At 44.2% G+C, this 11,532-nt stretch overlaps 2 pseudogenes; both read right to left on the bottom strand.

The window, feature by feature from the left end:
* Positions 1–2,616: 2,616 nt before the first annotated feature.
* On the bottom strand, positions 2,617–3,517 carry LOC119923163 (annotated as a pseudogene).
* Positions 3,518–10,172: 6,655 nt separating this feature from the next.
* On the bottom strand, positions 10,173–11,132 carry LOC119923172 (annotated as a pseudogene).
* Between the last annotated feature and the right edge of the window lie 400 nt (positions 11,133–11,532).

The raw sequence follows: 11,532 nt of genomic DNA, 5'->3' as shown, positions 1-11,532 counted from the left end.
AGGAAGAGAGCTAGCTTGGCGGATGGGTAGAGGGAGGGCATTCCAGGTCCGAGGGATGACGTGGGCCGGGGGTTGATGGCGGGACAGGCGAGAACGAGGCACGGTGAGGAGATTAGCGGCAGAGGAGTGGAGGGTGTGGGGTGGGCTGTAGAAGGAGAGAAGGGAGGTGAGATAGGAGGGGGCGAGGTGATGGAGAGCCTTGAAGCCCAGGGTGAGGAGTTTCTGCCTGATGTGCAGATTGATTGGTAGCCACTGGAGATTTTTGAGGAGGGGAGTAACATGCCCAGATCGTTTCTGGACAAAGACAATCCGGGCAGCAGCATGAAGTGTGGATTGAAGTGGGGAGAGACATGAGGATGGGAGATCAGAGAGAAGGCTGATGCAGTAGTCCAGACAGGATAGGATGAGAGCTTGAACGAGCAGTGTAGCGGTGTGGATGGAGAGGAAAGGGCGGATCTTGGCAATGTTGCGGAGCTGAGACTGGCAGGTTTTGGTGACGGCTTGGATGTGAAGGGTGAATGAGAGAGCGGAGTCGAGGATGACACCAAGATCGCGGGCTTGTGAGACGGGAAGGATGGTAGTGCCGTCAACAGAGATGGGAAAGTCAGGGAGACGGCAGGGTTTGGGAGGGAAGACAAGGAGTTCAGTCTTAGACATGTTGAGTTTTAGGTGGCGGGCAGACATCCAGATGGAGATGTCCTGAAGGCAGGAGGAGATGCGAGCCTGGAGAGAGGGGGAGAGAGCAGGGGCAGAGATGTAGATCTGGGTGTCATCAGCGTAGAGATGATAGTTGAAACCGTGGGAGCGAATGAGGTCACCAAGGGAGTGAGTGTAGATCGAGGACAGAAGGGGACCAAGCACTGAAACTTGGGGAACCCCCACAGTAAGAGGATGGGAAGGGGAGGAGGAGCCTGCAAAAGAGACTGAGAATGAACGACCGGAGAGATGAGGAGAACCAGGAGTGGACGGAGTCTGTGAAGCCAAGGTCAGATAGCGTGTTGAGGAGAAGGGGGTGGTCCACAGTGTCAAAGGCAGCTGAGAGGTCGAGGAGAATTAGGAAAGAGTATGAGCCGTTGGATTTGGCAAGCAGGAGGTCATTGGTGACCTTTGAGAGGGCAGTTTCCGTGGAATGTAGGGGACGGAAGCTAGACTGGAGGGGGTCGAGGAGAGAGTTGGTGTTGAGGAATTCGAGGCAGCGCGTGTAGACAACTCGTTCAAGGAGTTTGGAAAGAAATGGTAGGAGGGATATGGGGCAATAACTAGAAGGTGAGGTGGGGTCAAGAGAGGGTTTTTTTAGGATGGGAGAGACATGGGCATGTTTGAAGGCAGAGGGGAAGGAACCAGTGGAGAGTGAGCGGTTGAAGATGGAAGTTAAGGAGGGGAGAAGGGATGGAGTGAGAGATTTCATGAGATGAGAGGGAATGGGGTCTGAAGCACAGGTGGCCGGAGTAGCACTTGAGAGGAGGGAGGAGAGCTCCTCTGAGCATACTGCTGGGAAAGATGGGAGAGTAGAAGAGAGTGTTGAGAGCCGGGGGGTTGGAGAAGGCGGGGGAGTGACTTTGGGGAGGTCGGACCTGATGGATTTAATTTTGTTAATGAAGTAGGAGGCCAGATCGTTGGGCTTGAGGGAAGGAGGAGGGGGAGGAACCAGGGGCCTGAGAAGGAAGTTGAATGTACGGAAGAGCTGGCAGGGATGATGGGCATGGGTGTCAATAAGGGAGGAGAAATAGTTTTGTCTGGCAGAGGAGAGGGCTGAGTTAAGGCAGGAAAGGATAAACTTGAAGTGAACGAGGTTGGCATGGTGTTTAGATTTTCTCCAGCAGCGTTCGGCAGCTCGATCATAAGAGCAAAGGAGTCGGACAGTGGCAGTGATCCAGGGCTATCTACCAATTACATCCAAACTCATCTCTAAACTGTAAACTTGTTGTGGGCAGGGAACATGTCTACCAACTCTGTTGTACTGTACTCTCCCAAGCACTTTGTAATAATAATAATAATGGTGACAGTATTTGTTAAGTACTTACTATGTGCCAAGCACTGTTTTAAGGACTGCGGTAGATACAATCTAATCAGGTTGAGCTGAGCACAGGCCCTGTCCCATATGGGACTCACAATCTCGAGCCCCATTTTACACATGAGAATCAGCATGGCTCAGTTGAAAGTGCGCGGCTTGGGAGTCAGAGGTCATGGGTTCGAATCCCAGCTCCAAGACTAGTCAGCTGTGCGACCTTGGGCAAGCCACTTAACCTCTCTGTGCCTCAGCTACCTCATTTGTAAAATGGGGATTAAGACTGTGAGCCCAACGTGGGACAACCCGATATCCTTGTATTCCCCCAGTGCTTAGAACAGTGCTTCGCACATAGTGCTTAACAAATACCATTATTATTATTATTATTATTATTATATGAGGCAACTGAGGCACAGAGAAGTGAAGTGATTTGCCCCTGGTCAAACAGAAGACAAGTGGTGAGGTCAGGATCAGAACCCAGGTCTTTCTGACTCCACTAGTCCACTCTGCTACAGTGCTCCGCTCACAGTAAGCACTTGGCAAATAGCACTGATGATGTGGAAACCCCATGCTGACCACAGTGTTAATTTTCCTCCCGAGGACAGCCTTCACCTCCACAATTCCCTCATAGAGCTTTTCACTTCAACGTCATTCTTCAGGGTGCAAATGAGGGGATTCAGCATCGGTGATATAACGGTGCTAAATAACGGTGATAACCATCTTATCCACCACTAGGGTGTGAGAGGCACGAATGTACATGAAGAGACAGGGGCCAAAGAACAGGAAGACCACGGCATGTGAGCCCCACAAGTCAAGAGCACTTTCCGCCTCACCTCAGGTGACTGGGTACTCAGGGTGAACAAGATGATGATGTAGGAGATCACCAGGATGAAGAAGGCCACCAGAGAGATCATGTCACTGATGGCCACCACCATCAGACCCACCACAGAGCTGTCAGCGCAGGAACGTTTCAGCAAGGGATGCACATTGCAGAAGTAGTGATCTAGCACGTTGGGGTGGCAGAAGGGAAGCTGTATGGTGAGGAGTGTCTGAACGATGGAGTGTAGAAACGCTCTGCCCCAGAGGGAGGTCACCATGGCTTGATACATCCCCCCGGCTCATGATGGTCAGGTAGCACAAAGGTCTACAGATGGCCACGCACCAGTTGTAGGCTATCATTGTGAGGAGGAAGATGTCCGTGCAGCCAAAGAAGTGCACAGCGAACAGCTGAGTCATACAACTGCTGAAGTATACGGTTTTTCTCTTGGCAAATAGGTCGGCCATCATCTTTGGGGTGATGATAGAATAGCAGATGTTGAGAAAGGAGAGGTAGCTGAGGAAGAAGTACATGGGGGAGGCGAGGCGGGGGCTGACATTGTTGGTTCTCATTATGAAGAGATTTCCCAACAATGATACCATGTAGAAGAGGGCAAACACAATTCTCTGTAACACCTTATTCTGCAAAATTCCCAAGAAAATAAATTCTGTCACATTGCTTCTCTTCTCCATATGTTCCTTTTAGTTGGGTTGAGCAGAGGGGAAATGCATCTGCAACAAAACCCAATATGAAATAACGATGAAGGGAGCAAATTCAGGCAAAATGCATTTTTTTTCAAAAACATTCTCTCTGGGGATTCCTCTGATACAAAGAGTTCCCCATGGTCTCTGGAATGTTTTCTCTGATTCTATGCCCTATGATCCATCCTCTTGGAGTTCCAGCATGGGAGCTGGTCAGAAGGAGGGTATGAACAACAATTAATCAATGGTATTTGCTGATGACTTACTATTTGCAAAGCACTGTCCTAAACGCTCAGGAGGGTACAATACAAGTGAATACAATACAAGTGAACTGGTAGACATGATTGCTGCCCACAAGAGAAAGACCATGACCTAGTGGATAGAGCAGGGGCCCGGGAATCAATCAATCAATCAATGATGTTTATTGATCTCTTACTGTGGAACACTGTACTAAGTGCTTGGGAGGGTATAATATAATAGAGTTGGTAGACACATTCCCTGCCCACAGTGAGCTTTTCAGTCTAGAGAGAGCTTACCGTCTAAACAGATCTTACAGAAGGACCTGGGTTCTAATCCCTATTCTACCACTTGTTTGTTGTGTGACTTTGGCAAGGCAATTTATGTCTCTATGCCTCAGTTACATCTTCTGTGAAATGGGGATTAAGACTGTGAGCCCTTTGTGGCAAATGGAGTGTGTCCAATGTGATTAGTTTGTATCTACCCCAGTGCTTAGTACAGTGCTGAACCTCTTTGTTCCCAGCCCCGGCTCAACCAAGGTTTTTTGCCCCGTGCTGGGTGAGAAGGTTATGATGTTAAGCGCTTAGTGCAGTGCTAAGCGCTTAGTACAGTGTTCTGCACACAGTAAGCGCTCAATAAATACGATTGAATGAAAGAATGATTGGGAACTGCCACCTTGGATCCTCTTCCTGGTTACAGTGTCTCCTCGTGGTCGACAAGCACTTAGCAAATACCATTAAAATATTTTGTTTTAAAGGAGCTTATCCCCTGTAGGGGTAATAGACATTAAAATAGATTACAGACAGTAGAAATAAGGATATTTACCTCAATCAATCAGTCATATTTACTGAGCACTTACCGTGCACGGAACACTGACTAAGTACTTGGGACAGTACAATATAACAATATAGCAGATACATTCCCTGCCCACAGTGAGCTTACAGTTTGTTGACTAGGCAAACACACCCCAATCTCCTCCCCAGTGCATTCCAAGCCTTAACAGGTTTTTCACAAGTTCTGTTTGTTACAGGGAACGTATCTACCAACTCTATCATACTGTACCCCTCCAAGGGTTTAATACAGCGTTCTGTGCATGGTTTACACACAATAAATATCATATATTGATTGTCTTATCTTGTCTTATGCTGTCGAGTCATTTCTGACCCAAAGCGGTGCCATGGACACATCTATCCCAGAATGCCCCACCTCCAGCTTCAGTCATTCTGGAAGTGTATCCAAAGAGTTTTCTTGGTAAAAATACAGAAGTGGTTTACCAATGCCCTCTTCCATGCAATAAATTTGAGTCTCTGCCCTTGACTCTCTCCCATGCTACTGCTGCCCAGCACAGGTGTGTTTTGACTTGTAGCAGATTGCCTTCCACTCGCTACCCACTGCCCAAGCTAGGAATGGAATGGAATGGAATGGGATGGAATGGACAGGCCTCTGCTTGACACTCCCTCCAGTAGTCGAGACTGGTAGAGTACTGGAAACTCTCCATGTGCGACCCTGAGAGGGGGATTGATTGATTACAGAATATCAAAAACCTTTAAGGACTAAGTCCCCACCATTTCCAGGTTAAGCGTACATGTAATGACCATATTGGTCCTGACAGCCACTATAGCCCGACATGGCCCTTACAGAACTTTCTCCAAAGAAGCAGCATGGTCTAATTTAACGAACACTGGCCTGGGAGTCAGAGGACCTGGGTTCTAATACTGGCTGTGCCCTTGCCTGCATTGTGACCTTGGGCAAGTCATTCAAATTCTCCGTGCCTCAGGTACCCCATCTGCAAAATGGGGAGTCAATGTCTATTCTCGCTGCTACTTAGACTGTGAGCCCTTTATGGGACCTGATTTTCTTGTATCTACCCCGGGGCTGCAGTGCGATGCTTGGAATATAGTGAGCACATAACAAATTCTGCAGTTATTACACCTTTTATATACAATTCCTTTCACCTGTCATTTCCCCAGATCTTTTCACCCTGCAGATTTGTAAAATTCAGCCAAAATGATGTCTCTTTCACAGTTATAAAAGAATAAAAAGTGTCACCTACCCATATGATATTGATTGGTTAACATCCATTTATACAAGTGGGAGAGAGGAGAGAAACAGAGCTCAACTCGATTTAAAAAGCAAATGTCAGCGAGGTATTATAATATTCTCTCTATTGTCAATTTGAGGATGCTTTCAGATTTCTCATTCCACTTTAAGCTTGTACAGAATGTTCCAGCACCATCCAAAAGACCTTTCAAATCAGATAATGTATTTCCTAGAACCACAGAATGGGCACTGCCTTAAGAGACCATATAGAAGTTCTCTGTTGGATTGTTTCAAACAAATACGTTTATGAATCCAACTTGTAGAATGAATGTTTCGATGCACCAAGCCCTTCTAGGCATGAATGAAACCTTGCTGGCAAAAGTTAACGTACAGCAAACACGCAATAGCCACAGGAGAGATTTCCCAGAGTCCATGCCTGGAATGTGTTTTCCACCGTAACACTGAGAATTCTTCAATCAGAGAAAAACCAACTTCAGGAATTGGAAGATGGAATTGACAGGGCTGTGTGGAATTGCTAAGGGCAGAGAATTTCCTTGACTTACCCTGCTGCATTTGTAAACGTTACTAAAATGTCTTTACACCCCTTAGTTCCTCAGCTCTTTCTTTCAGTACCATCAAGATGGAATCTAATCAGAGGCAAGGCCCGGTGAATAGAGCACAAGCCTGGGAATCAGAAGGACCTGGATTCTAATCTTGGCTTCACCAGTTGTCTGCCGTGTGACCTTGGGCAAGACACTTCAATTCTCTGGGCTTCAGTAACCTCATCTGTGAAGTGGGGATTAAGACTGTGAGTTCTATGTGGCACATGGACTATATCCAACCTGATTAGTTTGTATCTACCCCAGCACTTAGTACAGTGCTTGGCACACAGTAGGCGCCTAACAAAAACCATTAATTTTTTTTAACGCTTCTATTTTCTGGCAATTGACATCAAATTATTCCTTCTCAATCAAAAGGAATAGCTCATAATTTTATACCATGAATATGAAAGTGCATAATAAAGATGTGGTGATTGGTTTAATTTAAAATGTTCACTGCTGAATTCTGAAAAATCAGGGTAAATTTGCACATCTACCTACCAACCACTGGCACCAAGAGAAAAAGGTTATGTCAGAGAAAATCATCTAGCATAATTAAAAATATTAAAACTATAGCAATGACAGTATTATTACCATAAGCCATTCAACTTTTCAAAAATCATATAGACTTTTCTTTAATCTCTACATTATAATCTTTGATCATTAATTTAGCAGACATTTTATAAGAATGTTTTATGAGTAATTTTGTTTATACTTTCACAAATTAAGATGCCCTTTGTAATCTTTTCCTGTGACTCCATGTAATCTATCCACGGTCTGGGAGTTACTCAAGTAAGGAATGGTTCTTAAAAACATTTGCCATTGAGAGGGAGAAACAAGAGTGTAAAGAAGACAACCAGAATCAGGATTTGATTTCCATGTTTTTAATCCTGAACAAAAGAGAATAACCAGCGCTTTGAACAGTGCTTGGCACATAATAAGTGTTTAACAAATACCATATCATTATTGTTATCATTGTCCAATATCAAATTTTCCACCACTACCAAATGATAAATTTCACTAACGAAAAAGAAAATCCAACTTCATTATGACAATTATAATCAAATAAGCAATGTGATTTTATTATTTTTACTAGGACAAAAGAGAACAATCACATTTTGTTGATATTCTTGTTGTTATTAAAAAAAACTCAGCTGTGAAGATATCAAAGGTTTCTTGGATGCTATGTGATCTGATCCACCTCTTCTAATAATCTTCCTGGACTTGCTGCTTAGGGCTAAAAGATTGGATTCAGGGAAAATATTTGAATTCAGCTGCATTTTGTACTACGAAAAAAGCCCAGGGTCTTCAGGAATGATTGCTAGAGCTATTAGACCAATCTCGAAGTGGCCCAAACTAATTCAGACCAATTCTGGTTAGTAGGAGCTGATTCACTAGAATGCAGGGAAATTGGTTCCAGAGTGTTCTTAGTCAAAATACTACACCATCATTCTCCCAGAGCCTCTTAATAGATCATCTAATCCGGTCCTTGGAAAACTTTCCCCTTCTCTGACCCTAGCATACATAACATAGCATACATAGGCGATACCCTAAAGTGACTTCCCAAAATGTCTTAAAGCTTGGAGTTGAACTCCTAAGAGTATTGGACGCCAATAGGAATACTTTGACCTAGGAGAAATTACAAACAATATTAAATGTGGTCATTTAGAAGCTGATTAACCCTAATCTAAAAATGAGGAGAAAAGAGAAAGGGAGGTGAAATACAAAACATCCATTTTTGCTTATATTAGCAGCTCCCGTTAAAGTGATTAATAGGAGAAGGGGTTAAAACTGTTTCATATAAAGTGTTGTTTGGGATTATTTGTGTATTATCTGTGGATTTCATTTATCAATGCCACCCTATCTCTCATTAGCCCAGGAGTATTGGATGAATCTCTCAATATCAGTCTCAAAGGAAGACTGACAAAGGGAAAATCTCTGGCACTTTTATCTTATAGTGTAGCTCTGCAGTAGTGACATAATCATAACATCATCATAGAAAATTTTCTAACCCAGTCAACCAATGATTGGTATTTATCTAGCACTTCCTGAGTGTGAAGCACTGTTCTAAGAAATTGGGAGAGTATCTGAGAAGTTTAACACCCATTCCCTGTCTTCAACTGATCACAATCGAGAAAACTCACGATTAAAAAAGAGGAATCAAGGGAGGAAGGAGGAACACAGTACAGGACTCCCACCATGAGAATGAGGGTTCTAGATGAGTGAAGATCCAAACTCCCAGCACAGATTGAAGGGTATGGGGGGATCGTCTTGGATACTGCATTTGCATCTGAGGGGACTCCATGATCAATCGGTTGCATTCAGTGAGTGCTTACTGTGTGCAGAGCATTGTTACAGTGTTTCAATGTGTACAGCCTGTTTTGTTCATCGATTTGATTTTAACCCGAGGCCTGTGAATTGTGGCTCGCTTATTTCTGAAGACCAATTGATTTCTCATTTTTCTTTTTTTTTTTTTTTTTTTGCTCTGGGAAAAGACCCTCCATGATATTGTTTTCAAAGTGTCCCAGAATGGTCACCATCCTCTTCTCTTCTTTCCAGAGAGCTTGTAATCCTGGAAAAGAAGAGGTTGTCCAGCAAAGAATGCAGGAAAGATTTGAGATCCCGGAGCTAGAAAATCTCTGGCTAGAAAAGGAGCAGTTGGAACTGTCCTCTAGAGAAGGTTCTAGATGGCCTCTTTATGGCGGGATGGGCAGAGTCCTCTGGTGATGTGGGTCTTTGGGATCATTGAAATCTGACATCAGGGTTATTGGGAGCCACCACCCGCGCCAGACTGATATTCAATAAGCCTTCCTTTCCCTGTCCCCAAACTCTTTGCCTCTCTCCACCTCTTCTCTGTCAGTCCCTCGGTCTCCTTCTGTCTCCATAGCCCTTTCCCACTTTTCCAGTCTTGCTTCTTGGAGGCGAGACTCTATCCCACTTTGGTTTGCAAGAAGTCTGAATTCCTTCCCTATTAAATGAATCTTTTTACAGCAGACCAAACAATCAATGGTATTTATTGAGCACGGTGTGCAAAGCACAGTCCTAAATCCTTGGAAGAATATACCTCAACAGAGTTGGTAGTCATGTTCCCTGCCCACAACGAGTCTACATTCTAGGGGAGGAGACAGACGTTAATATGAATAACTAAATTACAAATATGTACATAGCTGATGTGGGGCTGAGGGCTGAGCCTGGGGTGAATAGCAAGTGCTCAAAGGGAAAAGATTGAGTACAAATGCTGCCATCTTAGCAAATCCTTAATAAACTCTTAACAGCCTAATAATTTTTTCTTAAAACAATGAAAAGAAATGATATTGGTGAATAGAACTGCCTTTAAAAATGTCCTGCAAGTAGGGAATTTGTAGGCAGGGTTTAAATGGGGCAGGCATAATGATCCAAGATTAAAAGTGGGAGAGAGAAATGGAGAAGGGGGGAAGAAAGAGAAAGGGGGGTGAGGAAGAGAGAAAGGAAAGGAGAGAGAAAGGAAAAGAGAGGGGGAGAGAAGTGATAAAGGAAATGGAGAAAGAGAGGGAAAGGGAAAGGGAAAACTGAAGAGTAGGGGAGGTTAGAAGGGTGAAAAAGAGGCTGAGAAAGTGGAGGGAAGGAAGAGAAGTAAACGTTCTCTTTGTCTCTATCACACACACACACACAAACACACAAACATACACTCAAACACACCTATACTTTCATACTCATTCGCTCATTTGCATACAATCTCTCCCTTAACCACATACGCAGCCCGTAAAATTCCTTTTCCCTCAGATGTTTCATCACAAATCACCAATCTTCATCCCATATTGTCTTTCATTTTCTCCTCCTTTCATCTCTATGACCCATAGTCTCCTCAAAGTATTTTTCATTTTGGTATTTCTCAAAGAGTAAATGATCGGGTTCAACCCGGGGGTGATGACAGTGTAGAACACAGCCACCATCTTGTCGACATAAAACGTGGCGGAGGGCAGCATGTAGATGAAGATGCAAGGTCCAAAAGCAAGATCACCACGGTGATATCGGAGCCACAGGTCGAGAGGGTTCTGCGATGTCCTCTAGAACCTCGTGTCTTAAGTGGAGTAAGATACTAAGATGTGAAACAACCAATACCAGAAAGCTGACCGCAAACAACATCCCACCATTAGCCACAATCAGCAAGCCGTTGACAAAAGTGTCCTCGCAGGCAGGTTTCAGCAGAGGGAGCAGGTCACAGAAATAGTGCTCAATCATATTGGGCCCACAGAAGGGTAAGCGGAATACGAGGATAGTTTGAGCTATCGAATGCAAAAAGCCACCCACCCAGGCCATCCCAACCAGAAGGTCGCACACACGTAGGCTTATAAAAGAGGTGTAGAGCAGGGGCTTACAGATGGCAACATAGTGATCATAGACCAACACGGTGAAGAGGAAAATCTTGGTCCCACCAAAGAAATGAATGAAGAATACCTGAGTCATGCAGTCATTCAAGGAAATCCCTTTCTTTTCAACGCCTAAGTCTAGAATTAGTTCAGAGCAGTTGTAGAGGAGTAACAGGTCTCCACAAAGGACAGATAGATGAGGAAATAATGCATGTGTGAGCCAAGATTCATACTGACATTAACAGTTACTACATTGAGAAGATTTCCCAGAAGAGTGGCTGTATACAAGAGCAGGAATACAAGAAAACATACTTTCTGCACCTTCTTGTTTTGAGAAAGCCCTAGAAAAACAAATTCTGCAACATTGTTTGTAAATGCCATGAACTCCATGCCATAGGTGAGTGCACAGGGTGTTACTAGAGATGTTGACTCTGTAATGACAAAAGATTGGGGTTTCGTAGCTCAGCAGCAGTTGTATGCATCCTTTTCTTCATTTACATCTTCCTTGAATTCTTTCACTGCTTGAACAAGTTTTATCTTTTGCCTTTTCCTAACTCCCTTCCCTGTTAGGGGCTTGAACAACTCAATTTTCTCCAGTATTTTTCCCATTTTCCCTATTTGCCTCTTCAGAGTCTTCTCCAGAAGGCATTCCCCTCTACGTCTCCATTGTTAACTCTCTCCCTGGGGTCTTTGCTCTCCTGTAATCGCCTCTCCCTCATCCCACTTATTGACCTCATTACCATCATCAATGGTATTTATTGAGCACTTACTAAGTGCAGAG

Source organism: Tachyglossus aculeatus, unplaced genomic scaffold (assembly GCF_015852505.1).
Source record: "Tachyglossus aculeatus isolate mTacAcu1 unplaced genomic scaffold, mTacAcu1.pri scaffold_151_arrow_ctg1, whole genome shotgun sequence".
NCBI classification, from domain to species: Eukaryota; Metazoa; Chordata; class Mammalia; order Monotremata; family Tachyglossidae; genus Tachyglossus; species Tachyglossus aculeatus.
This window is presented reverse-complemented; position numbering and strand designations above follow the sequence as displayed.